Source organism: Magnolia sinica, chromosome 18 (assembly GCF_029962835.1).
Source record: "Magnolia sinica isolate HGM2019 chromosome 18, MsV1, whole genome shotgun sequence".
NCBI classification, from domain to species: Eukaryota; Viridiplantae; Streptophyta; class Magnoliopsida; order Magnoliales; family Magnoliaceae; genus Magnolia; species Magnolia sinica.
In genome coordinates, this window is record NC_080590.1 from 69,002,881 (window position 1) to 69,024,924 (window position 22,044).

Consider the following 22,044-nt stretch of genomic DNA (forward strand, 5'->3'; position numbering starts at 1 on the left):
GATTTGATGTATTCGGGGCCCATGCATTTCGACCCATTTGATGTATATGAGGCCCGGGTGCAGGGCTCACCTGTTATGAATTTGAAGCCCGTGTGATGAGGGGCCAACGTGATGTGTATGATGCCTAGGTGCAGGGCCCAACTCTTGTGTATTTGAGGCTCGTGTGATGAGGGACCAATGTGATGTATTTGAGACCTAGGTGCAGGGCCCACCGGTTGTATATTTAAGGCCCGTTGAGATATGTGATTTCACCATGATGTATGTAATGATGTTTATGTGGGCCACTCCCTGGGATCAATGTTGGTTAAATGTCCACATTGATGGGAAATGATGGTTGAATGTCCACATTATGATCTTCCATTAGGCCTTGTTAGTCCATTCACGATTGATCAATAGCGATCGATATTATCAACGACCGACTGACTACCGATCAATTGCACCGCACGATTATCGATCGATCCTCGTGACGATTTACACTATGATTATCGATCGATCCATTGTCATGAGCGATTTACCGATATACGATATCGATCCCGATTGGTGACGATGACTGATTATCGATCGATCCATTTGTCGACCAATTTGCCAACTATGATTATCGATCGATCCCATTGTCGTGACCGATTTGCCGATTCGATTATCGATCAATCCGATATTTCTGATTTTGATTATCGATCGATATTATCATCGATACATATTTCACGATTCTCGATTATCGATATTTCGCGACGATTGCCAATCAGAAGCGATCCATTTTATTGATTATTGATTCATTCCGATCGTTGATACCGATCGATATAACCGATTACGATTATTATAATAATTCATCATAAACCGATTGTGATACCGATTGACGTGACTGATTTACATTCTGATTATCGATTGATCCAATCGTCATGACCTCCGATTCTGATTATCGATTAATCCGATTGACATGACCGATTTAAGATTTTGATTATATCGATTCGATTATTATGACCATTACCAATCCGATATGTGACCATGACTCGATTATGATCGATCCTATAGAATGATCGATTATGATTATCGATCGATCCCATTGTCGGACCGATTGCGATTCGATTATCGATTAATCAATGACGATTTGCTTCATTTTAATTATCGGTCGATTTATTATCGTCATTAACGATCGACATGACCGATTTGGATTCAATTATCGATCGATTTCGATTGTCATGATCGATTGATTGACATGACCAGGATCTGAATCGATCAGCCGATAATAGATTATTGTCGAGGCCTATGAGAACACGCGACCGTATTGAGGCCCATTGTGATGTGCATTTGGCCCATGTTTGAGGCCCAATGTGATGTATACGAGTATTTGAGGTCGTTGTGATATGTATTCAACCCGTATTTAAGGCCCAATGTGATGTATATGAGGCCTATGTGTGAGGCCCATTGTGATGCATTTGAGGCTCAGATCCATTGTGATGTATGTTAGTCCCATGGAGAAGCTCATCGTGATGTATATTAAGCTCTTGAGTGATGCCCATGGTGTTGTATATCCTCATGAAATGGGTCCACTATACGTTAGACTCTGTGTGCCACTCAATGTTGGTTAAATGTCCATTGATGGGTAATGTCGGTTAATAATACCGATTATGAGTATGTGACCGCATAACATTACGATACATGTCATATCATCTGCATGTTTGTTATGAAATGTGGTTGACCATTGCATATGACATTGGACATGTTGTTATGAGACTCCCAGAGATTTGTCTCACATGAGTACACGGTGTAGCATAATTGAATTGTATACTCATGCATCTTGCATTATGTGTTGTGATTTGATGCCCTAAGAATCTTCCTCGGTATTTCGTGGATGGCGATGGGACAGAAATCTACATGGGGTCTATAGATATCCTGAAAGTCCTAAACCCTCTTGGTTCAGAGGTTGCTCCAACGTCAAGTGGATGCATGAGCATGAGGGAAGTAACTCAGAAACATGTGTCGTGGTCGGTTGAAGCGGCCTTACTGTGAGAGGAGGCAATGAGTCGACCACTCGAGGAATGGGTCCGCTATCGACGGCCGGATAGGTCAGGCGGATAGTAGGTCTCTTCCACTCACCTTGTTGCGCGTGATGGGTCGGATATTTCAGACTTTGAGCTATATCGATATGTGGACTTATTAAGCAGAATTGCATATTCATTCATTCACTATCCACTGCCGCGTAACATCTATGTACCTTCGATGGCGAAGATTTCGTCGCGCGACTAACGAGATCGGAGTTTACCACATTGAGTCTACTATCCAAATTTAGGTATGGGATGGTTTGGATAGTCTGGTGGACCCTATAATGCGAATACTTACTATCATCCACTTCACACTCCAAATGGTCATTTCATTCGACCGCATACCATTGATCCAGCATTTTAAGTTGCTATGTTTCGCATTATACCTGATACATGCATTCATGGACTCATCGATTTGTATATTGCATTGCATCAACGACATATGATATTTAGCTCTCTCGCATTGCATAGTTGATCTATATTGCTCCATCGATATGATATCGTTTTATTATATTTCTCGCCGATACTGGATAAGACGATGGTATTCATGGGCCTATCAACATGTTTTCTATCACTCTGATTTCGTATGATTCATGATCTAGTGTTTATGATATTGTATGATTACGGGATTATGGCACTGTATTGAATACTTTGCACTTACCTTATGCACACTTTCACCACCCACTAAGCTTTCTATAACTTATGCACGATATGTGTAATGTTGGAGCGTGCAGCGATTTTTTAGAGCTTTGATTTATTTTATTTATGTACTTCCCTCTCAGTATTGTACTCAAGTGATTATATTAGTGGATATGTGATGATGATGTTGCCTTTGTGATTTGGGTAATCTTGTGGTTATGCTCATTACGAGATAAATGTACATTGGAAATTCTCCTTGTAAGATCCCAGGATAATGGGGTACTACGGAGGCTGTCAGTACCAGATTTGGCGATCGGGAATTTTGTGAGCCCGGTTTCCAAGTTTGGGGCGTGACATAACCTGAACCAAAACCTAAAACCTAATGTATTCTCAATTCCCTCAACCTAAACCTACACCTAATCCTAATCTCAACTCCCTAACCTAAACCTAAAGCTAAACTTGAAAACCAAAACCTCAACCCGATCCCGAACCCGAACCCGATTTCCTAAACCTAAACATTAACCTATTCTCAATTCCCTAAACCTATAACTTATAACCTAAACCTAAACCTAAACCTAAACCTATAACATATAACCTAAACCTAAACCTAAAACCTAATGTATTCTCAAATCTTTAAACCTAAACCAACACCTAATCCTAATCTCAACTCCCTAACCTAAACCTAAACCTAAACATGAAAATCCAAACCTAAACCCGATCCCGAACCCGAACCCGATTTCCTAAACCTAAACCTTAACCTATTCTCAATTCCCTAAACCTATTGCTTATATCCTAAAACGAAACCTAAACCTTTACCTTAACCTAAACCAAAACCTAAACCTATAACTTATAACCTAAATGTAAACCTAAAACCTAAATTTATTCTCAAATCCCTAAACCAAAACCTACACCTAATCCTAATCTCAACTTCCTAACCTAAACCTAAACCGAAACTTGAAAACCAAAACCTAAACCCGATGCCGAACCCAAACCCAATTTCCTAAACCTAAACCGAAACTTGAAAACCAAAACCTAAACCCGATGCCGAACCCGAACCCAATTTCCTAAACCTAAACCTTAACCTATTCACAATTCCCTAAACCTATAGCTTATAACCTAAACCTAAACCTAAACCTAAACCTATAAAACCCTATAAGCTTGACTGTTTAAAGAATATCCTAGAAAAATACCTTCATCACTTTTCGTATCGAATTTTCCCAAATTTTCACAATCACGTAAAATATAGCACTTGCTGCCAAAAACTCAAAACTATTTAACAGTAGGCTTTTTATTGAACCACAATTCGTAAGCCGTTTTATTATTATCTTTGCTAGTCTATACTCGGTTAATAATATAGCAAGCCGTGTTGACTGCTTCAGCCCAAAGATTTTTAGAGAGCTTCATGCTATTCAACATGACATTAGCCATTTCTTGAAGCACCCTATTCTTTCTTTCTACAATTCCATTTTGTTGTGGAGTTTCGGGAGCAGAGAATTCATGTAATATTCCTTGGTCGGTACAGAACTTCTCAAAATTGCTATTCTTAAATTCAGATCCATGATCACTACGAATTTTACTGATTTGAGAAGATTTTTCAGTTTGAATCCTTTGAGAACTTTTCTTACTTCTTCAAGGGTTTGATTTATCCCTTAAGAAGACTACCCACGAATCCGGTAAAGTCATCAACTATTACCAGATATACTTTTTCCCACCATGACTTTCCGTTCTGGTACAATACGATCCATGTGGAGAAGTTCGAGTGGTCTTGATGTGGTATTTGATTTCACCTTTTTTTGTGAATTCCTTGTTTGTTTGCCTATCTGGCACTCACCACATATTTTATCTAATTTTTGAAGTTTGGGTAAACCTCTTACAAGTTCTCGTTTGCTCAATCTATATAAATTTTCATAATGTACATGTCCAAGACGTTTGTGCCATAAATCCGTCTCGTCTGTATGGACCATGTAACATGTTTGATTAGATGAGCTGGATTCACTAATAATATAGCAATTTTTAGATGTTCTACGACCAGTTAATATTACAGAACCTTTATTGTTTAGTATTTCACAGCTTTGATTAGAAAACTGAACATTATGGTTATTATCACATATTTGTAATATACTAAGCAAGTTATGTTTTAAGCCTTCTACGTATAAAACATTTTTAAATACCGGAAGATTAAAAAGTTGAACCGTACCTTGGCCTATAATCTTGCAGTTGCTACCATCACCAAATGTGACTGAACCATCAGTCATATCTTTCAGATCGGTGAATAAAGCTTTGTCACCTGTCATATGCCTGGAGCATCCACTGTCTAGGTACCACTTCGAATGACTTGTTGCTTTGAAAGCAGTGTGAGCAACCAAGCAGGTAACTTTAGGAACCCATTTCATAACTATTTTGGGTTTAGGAATATAGTTGGTCTTCTTTTGTGTACATTTGTGGGAATGATCTATAGAGTTAGATTTTAATAGCTCCTTGAGTAAATCAACTATCTTTTCAGCTAGTGGATTTCGTTTCTGATTAAAGTTGACATGGCTGTTTCTAGATTTTTGAAAAGTTTTTGAATTTTTAGAAAAATCTTGATAAGTACTTTTCCCTTTTGAGTTTGAGGACTCTCCTTTAACAAACATAAGAGGAGTATACTTTTGTTTAGGAGGTAAATTTTTATCATAGCCCAACCCGGATCGATCGCCACATTTTCTTGATCCGGATAAAAGTTTCTCTAACTTTGGATCACCTTGGGCATACTTCCATGTGTCCTTTAAACTCAGAAGAGATGATACTTGTAAGTGCTATAGTTTCTATCCCTGTGTGTTGTCAAATTTGTAGTGCCAAAATCACTATTATACTCTGTTATATATAACTTGCATAAGTGAAGCTCTCTCAAGGATCAACATACATAAACAAGCAAAGCTCTCAAGTACAAGACTCAAGATCTTGATTGAAAAAGCTGATCTCAAGACAAGACTCTTGAATGCAAGAACTGCTCACAAAACAAGACTCAAGCTGAAATCAAGACTCAAGCTGAAACTCAAGCTGATCTCAAGACTCAAGTTGAAAGTCAAGCTGAACTCAAGACTCAAGCTGAAACTCAAGTCACTTTCAAGATTGAGCTACTTCAAGGTTTAATCTACATCAAGACTTCAAGGCTCATTCTTCATGGTCTCTTGTTTCAATGTCCATACTTCATGATTAAGGTTCATGATCATCATGAGATGAAATCGTCTAGGCCGATCTTCAGAATGTCGTGTAGTTGCCAATCTTGGCGATATAATATCCTTGTCTTGGTGGCAACCTTATATGTGCTAAACATATAAGCACTTACATCAGGTATGAGATATATAAACCCTCACATTATTCTTATATGAATCATGAATTATTATTAATGTAAGATGACAACACTATGAGTAGGGCATTGACCCTCTCAGAAGCCCCATCTGAGATGTGCATTTGAGAAATGCATATTGAGAATCTGAATGAGCAGCTACATGAATATTATTCCAAATAAAAAAAGAAGGTAGCATTCACCGTTAAGCTTTATTTAATTTCCACGGTAAGAACTTTAAATATTATATGAAACTCCCTTGGTGAGGGCATTAGACAAATTAGTTTATTTTATACTTTAAAGGAATATGTATAGTCAATTTTATTCTCATGAATTGTTACTTTCATGAATGTGACTAGATGTGATTTAAATGGAAAAAAAAAAAAACAAGGTGCGATTTTGAAGCATCCAATTTTTACATTATTAACACTCAAAATTCTCGAGCACGAGTACGTACTCGGTCCGCGAAAATTCGAGGTGTTACATATCCCTTGGGACATAGCCTTCATTCCGTAGCTCCGCCAAGCTTTTGTGAATGTCATGTCATTCCACCATGCAATTTCAGAATGATTCCATCTATTGGGAGTAGTTGCTGAAGAGAGGAAATGTGAACGAAGAGCTATAAAATCGAACCCTCTATAAAGAGTTAAAGAGGTGATGATCGAGTCTTCGATTGGTCGATGAGTCAGAGGTTGGTTGCAAGTTCAGTGAAGGGAAAAGGGATACATTGAGCCAAACCAAATTGACAAGCAAGAAGATTGGGGCAGTATTGTTCAATGTCAGCCTTGGCATTAACACTCATATCTATAGTGTCACCATATAGTAGGTCTATGCATATTATATAGCTTTTCCAAGCCGCATCTCTGAGGCTTGCCATCTCAATGTTAGTTGGCACACAGTCCTTAGCTAACCATGTAGGGCCGAACTCTTTATCTTTAAAGGGGTAAAAATAATGGTTGGACTTTTAAGAGTAAAATAAAGAAAGAAATTCACATACTCAGTGAAAGAATAATTGATCTTGGGGAAGATACTGTTGCGGTGGCCGAAGGAAGTAAAATTTAATCCTTTTGTAATAAATTTAACAAACTTTGCTCCAAAATACTCATAGAACCACCTCTAGACAAGCCAGATAGGCCACCCAGAGTGGTAAAATCCATTTGTAGTTACTTCATAATGCTATGGTAAAGGTGGTTGAGCACAAAAGGGGCAAGGGTGAGTTGTCATCCTTGAGCAAGCGCCTTGGGAAGATGGATATATTCTTTGGTGATTTGCAGACCACTCATACATAATAGGAATAAATAGATCCATATCAGAAGGAAAGTCACGTGTTCTTCTTTATTAACCTCATCTTGAGATTTGCATTATGGAGCCATGAAGGTAAAATATGCCTACCTTGTTGGTCTGGTCCAATAGGATGAAGTGATGTGGATGTTTCAGAGCAAAGTCCGGATAGACAGACTCCCTAAATAGTAAAAGGTCGGTGAATGCACATACATCCATGATTGTCTGACCCATGAGGCCACATCTAAAATGGAATGTATTGGTCGACAAACTCAAGAAAGTTGACACTACTAAAAGGAAGGAATTGGTTGGATATTCATGTAGGGAGAGTTTGATGCATTCATATATTCATACTTGCCTCCATGTGTCACCATGTTATGCTTTAAAATGAGCGAATCATTCGGCCTAGCCATTCATCAGTTTCAGCCATATGCTCGCTAAGACTTAAATGCATTGGGAGGGTCCAAAAGATTGTCAGATTAGACAAATAGAACTTCATCAAGGCACTTTAGAAAATTGGGTTTGATTTCACGAAGCTATTCATAGGTGACTGTAGGGTGGAAAGCTGGACCAATCGTTAACAGTACAATGTTTAGTTCGATCAAAATGTTGAATAGAAGATCATTGATCACTCCAAATGATAAAACATCTAGGTCTTTGATGAATGATTCCAAATGAAAAGCTAGAGTGGAAGAAGAGGAAGATGCAGCCATGATGTATTAAAAGCGGGAAGCTAGAGGAAAATAAGGGTTTGTGCAAGGGAGAAATAGTGAAGAATGGAAGAAGAGGAGCACCAACTTAAAGTCACTTAGATATCAATTGTAATACGGACGTATTAATGAAAGAGAAAATCATGATTCTTCATACAATACAATTTTATGAGGTGTGTCATGTGGACAACCTATAAGAGTGAGACAAAGGATATTTCTCGATATGACTTCTATTGATGTAAAAATCTAGTTCACCCTCGCCGAGCTCTGAGCACCTACACAGGAGAGTTACAAAGGAGACCTTGGCTAGAGTAGGGGACCCTCCAATGTTAAAGTTAGGCTAGGAATCTAGGTCTAGTAGTGTAGAGGGGTTTTGGGTGAGAGATTTTGCGTACCTGTCCCTATGAGTGGGCTTCTCCTTTATAATGTTCATAGGAGTTATGGCTCGTCATTATAGGCACAATCTCAGTCATTATGCAAGATGAGCATGACTGGTGATGCTGGTGGTTACACTAAGATCGTGCGCCAAATGTTACTTCTATCGTGCATTACTGAAATTGATTTAGCCTTGCTAGCCGGTTGAGGGCTGTCCGAGCCGAGCTTACCTTTAAGCTGCCGAGGATGTCTTCGAGTTTAGCTCAACTGCATCGAGCTTTGTGCCGAGCCTCGTCGGTTGGCTGATCACAGCGTATCCTGACCTGGACGGGATGTGACAAGCAGAGATTTTAGCTCAAGCATAGATTTTTGTCCAGACTGCTCGTCCGTGCTGCTCCTTAACTCTGATGGGCCTCTCACCCTTTAGGGCCCGTTTGGCCGCATAGATTGGGAGGGATTGAATGGTATTAGGGATTGGATGTCGATTAAATATTACTCTCACCAGCAGTGATATCATCGAGTCGAGCTGATGGTGGTTGGACTACATTTCCCATAACAGAAGCCCCCTACTCCTTGAGTTTGCAACGTGGACTCGAGGAGTAAATGCTTGCATGGGTAATCCATTATACTTTTATCGACGACTAATGTTGGCAGCAGGATTGAGGAAGATTCATTATTATGGCTTGATGCTATCGAGGCACCGTACTCTACGGTGACAGCTTTTCGACTGCAGGCCTAGGGTGGACGGACACGTGGCAGACGTCGAGGATACGTATCATTGGGGTGAATGTCGTGTTGTCACGTGTAAAGCATTGGGCTAGAGGACGGCTCCTCACTCGCTGCATTAAATGCCATTGATCGATGATGGTGCGCGATTACTGAAGACATATCGTTTTGGCTGATTGTATGCTGTCACGTATGAGATGGTGCTCGGCAAGGTGGCCCTTCGTCTCCAGTAATTAACCCCCACCATGATTACATCTGGCTGAACATTGTTATAAAAATGACCTCCTCCTCTGTTGATTCCGTTATTTACTCAGAGACTTTAGTTGTAGAAAGACTCTTGGAGCAGACGATTTTTGATGAGTCTTTCCCGTTCCCTAGCCTAGTTTTCCATTCCATTTCCTTTGCTTTTGTACCGTTTTTCATCAAGATTTCGATGTTGAATGGCTCGGAAGACGTTCGTGAAGTCTATACCTTTGGTGACAATACCGACTTAGAGAGTGTGAGCTCCAGGGTCGAGGCCTCAGCAGAGCTGCTAACTGCAGTGCCCCTGTGGCCTATTGAGACGATTGTTCATCCTCGGGCTAGGAAGTCTAAGGGCCCGAAGACTGCTACTCGACCCAAAGGTACCAAGAAGGTTGCCCGGTCTACAGTCGTGAGGGCAACTACTGAACCACAAGTTGGACGACCTGTTGAGCTCGTTCTAGGGGGGTTAGTCTTGATTGAAGCCGAAATGGCTGAAGTCTGCTCAGAATTCTAGTCCCGGGCTCTGTTGTTATTCGAGCCCCTGCTCTGCTCGATTTTCCCAGGGACCTGGCTGAAGGGGATGTTGTTATCTTCATTTGTGCCCTCCAGTGAGGGCTTTGGCTTCCAATCCATCCGTTTATGAGGATGATGACCTCACACCTGAGGTTGGCTCCAAGGTAGCTCACCCCGAACGCCTGAAGGTCATTGTTTGGGGCTTATATTATCTGGTATCAGCTTAAAAATAAAGAGCTGACACCAGATGAATTCATGTACCTGTACCAAGCCAAGCATGATCCAGTGGAGCCGTGCTGGTACTGCTTTTCTACATGGGCGAACAGAGGTCAGAGCCTCATTGTCAATCTCCCAACTTTCAACAAGGATTGGAAGAATAAATGGTTCTAGGCGTCAAGAGAGTGGGAGGCGCCTACTACCGAGCTCGCTAGCATTTGAGTCAGAGTGCCCACCAAATTCTTCCTCCCAGGTCAGAGTTCGAGAGAAGTCTATTTTCTCTTCTTATCTTTATAGAATACTAAACTAACTTATATTGATCTGCAGTTTACTCTAAGGGATAGCCTGAGCTCTCCCCTTTTCTCCAAGCTCAAGTCAACAAGGCGAGGGTATTGAAAGAGGAGTTTCGCATTTGACACTAGCTCATCACTCTGGATCTTCTTCACTAATCTGAGCTCTGTAGATCTATCATTTTCCCTTCTGCTCTTGGTAAGTGCTCATCTACCACTTAGAGTTCTGATGTCGATGCTTTTCTGACTTAAATTGTGCTCTGTAGGTATGGACGAACCCTTAAGGGCCAGGAATAGGAAGCGACCTCCTTCTGTCGCGGAGATGCTCCGCATGAAGACTACTGTTCGGAAGAAGGGGACCCCATTGCTCTCGTGGTGTCTTCCATCGCCAAGCCAAGACCCAATACTGGTCCATGCTGCTGAGGAGCCTCTAGTCACCCCTTCCTTCCCGCTCGGGATGCAAAGGGAAGAGGTTCCTGAACCTATCGCTCCCTCCCTGTCAGAGGCCAGGAGGTTGACTGAAAAGGTGGTAGAGGATATTCTTGACTTTACGCCCTCGGAGGTTGACTATCTGGTTGACAAAGTTACCTCGCCGGTCAGGGGTGTTAAGGTGCCTACCATTGAGCATCAAGCCACTACTGTCAGTGGCATTGGCGGAGCTCCTAAGTATTCATCAGCAGTTAGAGACATTCCCACTAGGCTACCATATAGTAAGACCCGACCCGAGTTCATGTGTGTTCATGTGTGTGTAGGTATGCATTTCGTTTCTCTTGGTCTCGCAGTCCTACTAGTTGAATCCCGACTATCCGCGACCCTCGAATAGTGTTTGTAGTCATCCTTAAGTTCGGTCATGTAGACCTGACTCGAATCGAGCCAAAACCCATGCCATCTTGTCCGTATCAGCGCCACGGTTCTAACGTCGTATCCTGTGTATTAATCCAATATGTACATCTCAAGTCATGAGCATCGATCGATTTGGGCCATTGATTGCATGATTGGTGGACCCCACCATGGTTTACACATTTTCCCATGCCCATCATTTCACCCTAGGCTGAGATTTCTAGAAAGGCTATTACCCTAAGCCTTGTTTATATCACCATAGGCCACCATCATTACCTAGGAGAGAGAGAACTCATCATTACAAGGCTTAAAAGCCTCTCTCTCTCTCTCTCTCTCTCTCTCTCTCTCTCTCTCCTTCTCTCTCATTTCTCTCTACACCTTCATCTCTCCTCTCCCTAGTAAGTACCCAAAACATCCCCTCTCCCCCATTTTCTACAACCCCTTTTCCCTAAAATACCTCCTTATTTATCCCTTCTCACTTGATCTTAGCCATTGATCCATGTTGCTTGAAGCCTTTAGATGATGGTGATGTAAGTTTCATGGTTGATCTAGGTGGGTGCTTTCTTCATCAAGTAGATCCTTCCTCTTCTTCATGTAGATTTTTCTTCCTCATATAGTCTCTTTCATCTCTCTCATTTGGATGTGTAGGACCCACCAATTAATGGTTAAGATCCTACACAATAATCTAGATGTGGCCATGAGGCCCACATTGTATATGCATGTCCATGCATGGGATTTTTCCCTTGATGGACCCCTTGCATGGAGATTTCTCCTATTTCTCTAGGTATGATGGGTCATCTAGACCCTTGCATGTGGCTGGGATGGCATTCTAACCATTCATCTCAAAGATCTAGGCCATGCATCACAAGATCTATATTGTACAATATGTTTATCTTGTTGTTTGTGGTTGTGATTGTGTAGGGACGACTCAATAGTGGTGGAGCCCTCCCCTGATGGTCAGATGCTCTTCCATCTCTTTCCTTCTCTTGTAATATGATGACATTATGTGTGGTCCACTTAGTGGACCTGGATTGCCCAGAAAAGCCCAATAAGGAAGGGACATCTATACTCAATCTACAACATGGTTTGGATGCCTCGTTTTGCCACCTTAAATGTTCATGCAAGGGTGGGAATTTGGGGGTTTGTTCTATAAAATTATGAGGCCCACTAGGGTGGGCCATGGCACCCAATTTATGGGCCAATCCCTTCCTTAATAGGCCCATACATTTATTTTATTTCATGCATGTATTGCTGTCCAGAAATTTTTGGGCAGATTTTTATTGAACTTTAGACTTAAATTTGGGACTAATTGGGGGACCTTTTGTACCCATTAAATATTTTTTTCTTAAATGTGGGAATCTCATCTTGATGTCCCCTAAATTTCATCCCCATCCGACCCCGATTGAGGCCCCAAATGTGTGGCCCAAGTGAGGTGGTTAGCCTGAAATTTCTAGACTGTTTCCAGCAACTTATTAAAGTGGAAATCTTAATTATAAAATAAATTTTCCATTGGTGGGCCACATCCGTGGACCCCACCTTATAGTACATATATGAGGGGACATAAAACCTATTTTTTCCAAATTTTTTGAGGCCATTGATCCACCCCATTGGAGGCTCAGATCAGGGTATATCAAAGTTCTGCACTTAGCAGATTATCTGTATAGTTTGAATTCCTTAAATTAATTAAAATATTTTTGTAAATCCTAAAATTGTGAGATTTTACATAGGTGTCTCCCACCACTGGTAGGACCAACCTGCAAATTTTCAGGGCCAACGGACCCCTGTGTCAATCGTGATAAGGGCTGGACCGACCCACCAGGCTGGGACGCCCAAGCTGGGGAGTCCAGCCATGGTTGGCCGTCCACCCCTTCTTGTGGGCCCACCATTGATGTATTTGTTATCCCCACCATCCATCCATTTATGGTCCATGTGGTTCATGGCCATCACCTTCAGTGGCATCCATTTTTTGGACCCATATGGATGAGTTTTGGGCTAATTGCCCAGGCACATAGGTTCGTCTACACTTGGGACGCCCAGGCCCATTGGATCACTGCTAAACTTTCGTTCCAGCAGCATGGTCCACCTGTTTTATGTGTGTAATCCAGTCCTCCCATCTGGTGGGACCCACAGAGATATATGTGGGCCACTAGGAAACATATACTTAATTTATGTTATGTATTGTTGGGCTCCAGCAGGCCCAGAAATAGGTGGGCTGGAAATTCAGCAATGGGCCCAAACTGGCTGCCCCTAATAGCCTGTTTTGGGGCAGCATGGCCCACCAGATTAATGATGGATTATGCACATAAGATTGTCATTCTCTGAGATGTCTTTGGGCTTCATTTATGTTTATTTAGAGGCTCTCCTCCATTGAATTTTATTTTGGATTTATGCTCATAGTTTTGGTTGGCCTTAGTAGGCCCATTCATCTTGGATCTTTTAGTTAGGTCCTTTGACCTTTGGGCCTGTATCTCACTACTTATGGTGATGGGTTTGTGGGCCATAATGTGTAAGTAGTTGGGCCCTTGGTTACCCATTAAAATAACCTTGTACTTGGGCCAAGTTGTGAGGATCAACTCACCTGGATAAAGCACAGGAATTACCCATATGGTTGGATTATCGGGCTGCCGACTAGGCCCACCACAATAAGTGGGTTTATGACCTTTATGGTTGGGCCCAAACCTTACTTAAGGGCCCACCATATTGCCTATGTGTTGGGCTTAGTGTATAGCCCACTAGGCCATGGATTGCTTAGGACTTGGGCCTTGCTTCATATTCGAGTAGTAGCGAGCAGCCTTTTGGGACCCATTTGAGGTTAGATGTCCTCCTTAGTGGCCCTAAGGTAGGCCCATGGGGTTGTTATAGGTGGTTGGAGGCCCACATTGGACCTTTATTAGGACCGCTTATTCCTTTAAGTTTATATATATTACTCTCCTTAGCTTGTGGGCTACCCCAAAGTATTGGGCCCCCACTTGAGAATTGCTCCTTAGATTATTTGTCTATATATCTAGACTTAGTCCCTCCTTGGGAAGGAGGAGTATGTTCTAAGTCATCATCACCGTATGGCACATCCTCATGACCCATATGCATCATTGAGTGATTGGATTGCATTATGTGTGGTCATTATGCTGATATGATAGAGGGATGGAGTTCCCCTCTTGTGTACATTGAGTGCTTGGAGCTAATGCATGATTGGTATGCGTGACTCATGCATTTGGCATCGCATCTCATGGACATTATCACCCTTGCTTCATCAGGGCCTTGCATCTACTAGTATATTCGTGGATGGCTATACTTAGTCCCTCCTTGGGAAGGAGGAGTATGTTCTAAGTCATCATCGTCGTATGGTACACCCTCATGACCCGTATGCATCATTGAGTGATTGGATTGCATTATGTATGATCATTAGGCTTATATGATAGAGTGATGGAGTTCCCCTCTTGTGCACATTGTGTGCTTGGAGCTAATGTATGATTGGTATGCATGACTCATGCATCTAGCATCGTATCTCATGGACATTATCACCCTTGCTTCATTAGGGCCTTGCATCCACTAGTATATTCATGGATGGCTGTATGTGAACACCAAAAATATATCATTTGAGCATTGGGGTGCATAGGATATCCCTGAGTGAAAGCCCCTAAACTTTCAAGGTACTTAGAAGACGCCTCAACGCCTTGACTGAGTGGAAATCATGAGCGCCCGAGTACCTTACACCGTTAGGCCACGTCTCTCATTATCGTGTAGTCGGTTGAGATGAGATGTGGCCTTATCCGCCTGAGTGAGAGGGCATGACTAGGCTGAGTCTGACCTGCTCATGAATGGGTCTACTACCGTCGAGCCTTGCTGGTGGTTGGTTGTCCACAGGCGGGTAGTGTGGTCTCTTATGCTCGTTGACTGTGTGTTCTTGACAGCGGAAGTCATCCTGTAGTGCATCAGACCTAGGTGATATTCCTTATGATGGAACTGTATAGGACATGTGGACTGGTTATAAGCATTGACATCACTTTGCATTGCATTGATATCGGCTATATAAGCCATGTTGCATTGCATAGCCTTGGTATGGCTTCCTACATTCATGGCTTAGCCTTAGTTAGGCTTGTGGCATTGGCATCAATCATGTTGTCCTTCTGTATCTCCTATTATTCCTCTGTGCACCATTGTCACACACCTTCACCACCCTCTAAACTTCTATAAGATTATGCACAATTGATGAATGCAGGAGATCCTAGGTCGGCGTCGTAGCAGCTGAGCTTGGATAGGAATTGAGCCGAGGACCTAGTGTTGCTGATCTTCCTTCCTTCTTCTCTTATCATCAGATGTATTTCCTTTTAGCTATGTACTTGAAAAGCTCAAATTTATAATGGATTTTATGATGTGTGCCTTTATTATTTCCGAGATGCACTTGCTATAATCTTGGGTATGCTCGTATTGGAAATGGATATATGGTTATGAAAATCCTCCTTATAGGATCCGAGGATCGGAACCTATCTCAAGAGCCGAGAGTGGGGTACTACGGAGGCTGTTGCGGCCAGAACTAGCTATTGGGTTCCTTATGACTCCGGTTACCAAGTCTAGGGCGTGACAGGAATTGGTATCAGAGGATGGCAAGTAATTCTAGAATAACTTGGGATAACAGCGCATATCTGCTACGAGCCTAGGACAAGTTGTGCCCCGAGAGCCTTTCTTTTACCTCATTTAATCCTGCAATTGTTCTGATCCCTTGCATCATCATTTGTTTATACACGATGTTGCCTAGGCGTGGCACCTATGGCCGTGGTGCCCGCAATCGAGACACGAGAGGTAGAGGCACTCATGATACCCAGTCGACCCGAGCACACCCCGCTCCACCCATCGTGGACCCTAGTCCCGATCCTATCCCTGAAGTCATGATTTTGCCCCCTGTAGCACCATTTCCCCCATCTGAGCCTGTTGTTCCGGTTGCAGAGGCTCCAGCCCCTTCAGCCGCAGCCGCTCCTGCATTCTCGACAGTGCTAGTCGGTGCTGAGCATTTTCAGCAGCTGATGCAACTTGTCGCTGTTGCATTATAGACTCGTCTGCCTATAGCCATTTCGGTTCCCGAGCAGACCGATTTGCCACGTGCTAGTGCTATTTCTAGAGAGTTCAGGCAACATGATCCTCCGAGATTTAGGGGTGAGCCTGACCCATCTACCGCCGAGGCTTGGCGAGTAAAGATAGCAAGGATTTTTGACACGATGCAGTGTCCGACTGACCAACATGTTTCCTTGGCGACTTTTCTTCTCTAGGGAGAGGCCCGCCATTGGTGGTCATCATATCTAGGATGCGAGCCCGATTTCGTTTGGACGTGGGAGGAATTTGTGGTCCGCTTTGACCAGAAGTTCTTCCTTGAGCATGTTCAAGAGTAGAGGGCTATAGAGTTCGAGACTCTGGTCCAGGGTGATATGATGGTGTCGCGGTATGAGGCCCGTTTCTTGGCTCTGTCTAGGTTTTCTCTTCATCTCACTGGTGATGAGAAGATGAGAGCTCACCGTTTTCAGAACGGTTTGTGACCCACGCTCTGTAGCCGTGTAATAGGCCATAGTTTGAGGACATTTGATGAGGTCGTGCATAGGGCCTTGGTTTATGAGGAGGACTGGGCTATGACCTAGAGATCTCGTGAGCAGAGTTCTAGTGGAGACCTGAAGAGGAGAGCACCAGCTAGTAGTTCCAGGCAGCACCGTCAGTAGAGATGAAGGGGCATATCAGAGTTTCGGTAGCTTGCAGCACAGACAGCAGCTTCCTCATCATCATCAGTGCAGCCAGCCGCTTCATCTTCCGGCATTTGCTATGGTGTTGGGTAGACTGGGCATTGGAGGCAAGATTGCCTTCTCCCCTTGTGGCAGCAGAGGCCACTGTAGTTGCCTCCTCCTCGTCCTCCTCAGCAACGCATCAATAGTGAGCGCAGCTTCCAGCTCTCGCTCTTAGGGATCCTCCTCAATAGCAGAGGCAGCTAGGTAGACCTCCCCAATAGAGACAATAGTAGTAGTAGCAGCAGTAGAGGGGAAATCCACATGTCCAATCCCTAGGTCAAGTATGTATTGTAACTCATCAGGCACAGACTAAGGATCCACAGTCTTCCAGTTTGCTCCCTTTAGCAGCTCAGGGTAGATTTTATTTTACACAGCAGGCGTCAGGCCAGGACCCACAGTCATCGATCGGTGGAGTTGTCGAGGGTATTCTTCTTGTTTCTGATTGCATTGCCCATATTTTGTTTGATTTTAGTGCCTCCCATTCTTTCATAGCCAAGCAATTTTGCCGATCGATCGGTATTCCGTCGGAATCCGCGTCTAAGGCCTTGGCAGTTTCGACTCCCTTGGGGAAGTCTGTAGTATTGAGTCGTCGCTGCCTTTCTTGCCTAGTGTTAGTGGGCGAGATGTTCCTTCTCGCTAATTTGTTTGTGTTGTCGATGATGGAGTTCGAAGTTATCCTGGGTATGGACTAGCTTGCTGAGTGCCATGTTATCTTGGATTATGCTGTGAAGATAGTCACGTTTCATATTCCCAGCTTGTTAGTGTTCCAGTTCGTTACTGAGCCCAGAGGAGAGCCATAGTCCAGTTTGTTGGCTTATATTATCGAGGAGTCTGTGGCAGGGTGTATTGAGTAGCTATTAGTAGTATGCGATTACCCAGATGTGTTCCAGGAGATCTCGAATTTGACGTCGCACCGGCAAATTGAGTTAGATTGATTTGGTGCCTGGTACTGTGCTTATTTCGAAGTCCCCCTACTGGATGACACTGATGGAGTTGTGGGAACTGCAGAAGCAGTTGGATGAGTTTTAGGAGTTAGGTTTTATTCGTACCGGCAGTTCACCATGGGGAGCCCCAGTATTGTTCGTGAAGAAGAAGGATGGCTCGTTGAGGCTCTGTGTAGATTACCGCGAGCTCAACAGAGTCACTATCAAGAACCGATACCTGTTTCCTCATATTGATGATTTATTCGACTTATTGCAGGGTGCACAGTTCTTTTCCAAGATAGACTTACGCTCCGGTTACCATCATATTCGAGTCCGAGAGGAGGATGTTTCGAGGATGGCTTTCCAGATGTGCTATGGTCACCTTGAGTTCCTGGTCATGTCATTCGGACTGACCAATGCGCGTGCCATATTTATGCAGCTGATGAATGAGGTCTTCCAGCCATTCCTTGATCAGTTCATGGTGGTGTTCATTGATGATATTCTTGTATATTTGAGGACCCGGGAAGACCATGTAGAGCACTTGCAGATTGTACTAGAGACCCTCCGTGCCCACCAACTATATGCGAAACTGGAGAAGTGCGAGTTCTGGTAGGAGGAGGTGAAGTTCCTTGGTCACGTGGTGACGAGGGAGGGTGTCACTGTGGACCCCTCGAAGGTTGATGCAGTGTGTCAGTGGGGCCAGCCCCCAAACGTATCCAATATTCGTAGCTTCCTTAGTTTGGTGGGATATTATCGTCGGTTTTTCAAGGATTTCTCCCGTATTGTAGCACCACTAACCCGGTTGACGTGGAAGGGCACCGAGTTTTTCTGGAGTAACGCTTGTGAGGAGGCATTTATGGAGTTGAAGGACCGCCTCACGCCACTCCTGTTCTCACTCTTCCTAATGGGAGTGAGGGTTTTGTTGTATTTACCGATGCCTTGAGAGTTGGCTTGAGTGTTGTCCTGATGCAGCACGAGAAGCCAGTGGTGTATGCCTCACGCTAGCTCAAGGTCCATGAGCTGAACTACCCCACCCATGGTTTGGAGCTAGCAATGGTTGTCTTCGCACTGAAGGTGTGGAGGCATTATCTATATGGGGTCAGGTTCGAGCTCTTCTCGAATCATAAGAGCTTAAAGTATCTATTTTCGCAGTCCGAGTTGAACATGCAACAGAGGCGATGGATGGAGCTTTTGAAAGATTATGACTTCGACCTTCAGTACCACCCGGTAAGGCGAACGTGGTGGCGAACACGCTCAGCCATCAGCCACGAAGCCTGGTGGCACAGATGATGGTTCGGCAATGGTTGATGCTCAAGGATGTTTCAGAGTTTGACTTTGAGTTCAGTTTGTACTCTTCCATTATTCAGCTTTCGAGCTTGTTGATTCAACCCTCTTTGGTGGCTAGGGTGATCAAGGCTTAGCAGACGAATGAGTCACTTCAGGAGTACCGAGCAGAGGCAACATCCGTGAAGCAGTCAGACTGGCAGATTGGTTTCGATGGTGGATTACGCTTCAGAGGTCGATTGTGTGTCTTGGAAGTGCTAGAGTTGCATCATAATCTGATGACCAAGGCACACAGATCGAGACTTACTATTCACCCAGGCTCCACGAAGATGTATAGAGATATGAGAGAGACAGTATTTTTGGTCGGGGATGAAACACCAAGTTGCTAGCTTCGTGGCCGAGTGTGACACATGCCAGCGTGTCAAGGCCGATCACCAGAGACCCCCTGGTCCTTTGCAACCATTGAGCATTCCAGTGTGGAAATGGGAGCGTATTTCAACGAATTTCATCGTAGGTTTGTCGAGGACTCAGCGCGGTCACGATACCATCTAAGTTGTCGTTGATCGTCTGACGAACTCGGCGCATTTCATTCTGATGCATGCTTCCTAGACTATGGACGGGCTTATAAAGGTATGCACTGAGGAGATAGTGAGACTGCATGGCATTCCAGTTTCGATCGTTTCTAACCGAGACTCCAGATTTACGTCTCAGTTTTGGAGGAGTTTCCAGCAGGTGATGGGGAACACTTTGCATCTCAGCATCACTTATCATCTACAGACGGGATGAGCATTTGTGCCTCACCGAGTTCGTGTACAACAATAGCTATCATGCGACTATCGGCATGGCTCCTTTTGAGGCACTCTACAGTAGACCGTGCAGATCTCCTAACTGTTGGACCGAGGTTGGAGAGCGTTGTCTCCTAGGTCCTGAGCTTGTGCAGCAGACGTCGGAGGTTATTGATGTTATCAGGCAGAGGATGCACACAACTCAGAGTTGGCAGAAGAGTTTTGTTGATCATCGGCGTCGACCCCTCGAGTTCGTAGTTGGGGACATGGTATATCTCAAGGTCTCGCCTATGAAAGGCGTGGTTCGATTGGTGTGAAGGGCAAGCTTGCCCCGAAATTTATTGGACCTTTTGAGATTATCGAGCGTGTGGGTGTTGTGGCCTATAGGCTTGCCATACCTCCTGAGTTGTCCGCGATCCACGACGTGTTCCATATTTTTATGTTGCAGAAGTGTGGGTTGGACACCATTCCTTTGATTGATTGGCAGCCCCTCGAGGTCCGTGAGGATGCTTCTTACATTGAGCAGTTGATTCGTATTCTTAATTGGAAGGAGCAGGTTCTTAAGACCATGGTCATTCCCTTGGTGAAGGTGTAGTGGGGTCATCATTCGGAGGCTGAGACGTCTTGAGAACACAAGGCCACAATTAGAGAGCGTTATCCCCATTTGTTTGATGATTAAATGACATATATGATTGTATATATTGCCCTCTCTTTGATGATAGCTATGTGATGGTGGTGTTTTGCCTTTCATTTTGTCCTGGATTAGTCAATTTCAAGGACAAAATTTCTTTGTTGGTGGGGAGGGTTGTAAGACTCGACCCGAGTTCATGTGTGTGCATATGTATGTGTAGGTATGCATTTCGTTTCTCTTGGTCCGCGGTCCTACCGGTCGAATTCCGGTGACCAGCGACCCTCAGATAGTGTTTGTGGTCATCCTTAAGTTCGGTCATGTAGACCCAACTCGGATCAAGCTGAAACCCATGCCATCTTTTCCGTATCGGCGCCGCAGTTCCAACGCCACGTCCCGTGCATTAATCTGATATGTACATCTCAAGTTAAGAGAATCGATCGATATGGGCCATTGATTGCATGATTGGTGGACCCTATCATGATTTACACATTTTCCCATGCCCATCAATTCACCCTAGGTGAGATTTCTAGAAAGGCTATTACCCTAAGCCTTGTTTATATCGCCATAGGCCACCATCATTGCCTAGGAGAGAGAGAGAACTCATCATTACAAGGCTTAAAAGCCTCTCTCTCTCTCATTCCCTCTCATTTCTCTACACCTTTATCTCTCCTTTCCCTAGCAAGCACCCAAACGTCCCCTCTCCTCCATTTTCTACAGCCCCTTTTCCCTAAAATACCTCCTCATCTATCCATTCTCACTTGATCTTAGCCATTGATCCATGTTGCTTGGAGCCTCTAGATGATGGTGATGTAAGTTTCAAGGTTGATCTAGGTGGGTGTTTTCTTCATCAAGTCGATCCTCCCTCTTATTCATGTAGCTTTTTCTTCCTCATGTAGTCTCTTTCATCTCTCTCATTTGGATGTATAGGACCCACCAATTAATGGTGGAGATCCTACACAATCATCTAGATGTGGCCATGAGGCCCACAATGTACATGCATGTCCATGCATGGGATTCTTCCCTTGATGGATCCCTTGCATGGGGATTTCCCCTATTTCTCTAGGTATGATGGGTCATCTAGACCCTTGCATGTGGCTGGGATGGCATCCCAACTATTCATCTCAAAGATCTAGGCCATATATCACAAGATTTATGTTGTACAATGTGTTTATATTGTTGTTTGTGGTTGTGATTGTGTGGGGATGGCTCAATAGTGGCGGAGCCCTCCCTAGATGGTCAGATGCTCTTCCTTCTCTTTCCTTCTCTTGTAATCTGATGACATTATGTGTGGTCCACTTAGTGGACTTGGATTGCTAAAAAAAGCCCAGCAAGGAAGGGACATCTATACTCAACCCACACTATGGTTTGGATGCCCCTATTTGCCACCTTAAATGTTCATGCAAGGGTGGGAATTTGGGAGTTTGTTCTGGACAATTGTGGGGCCCACTAGGGT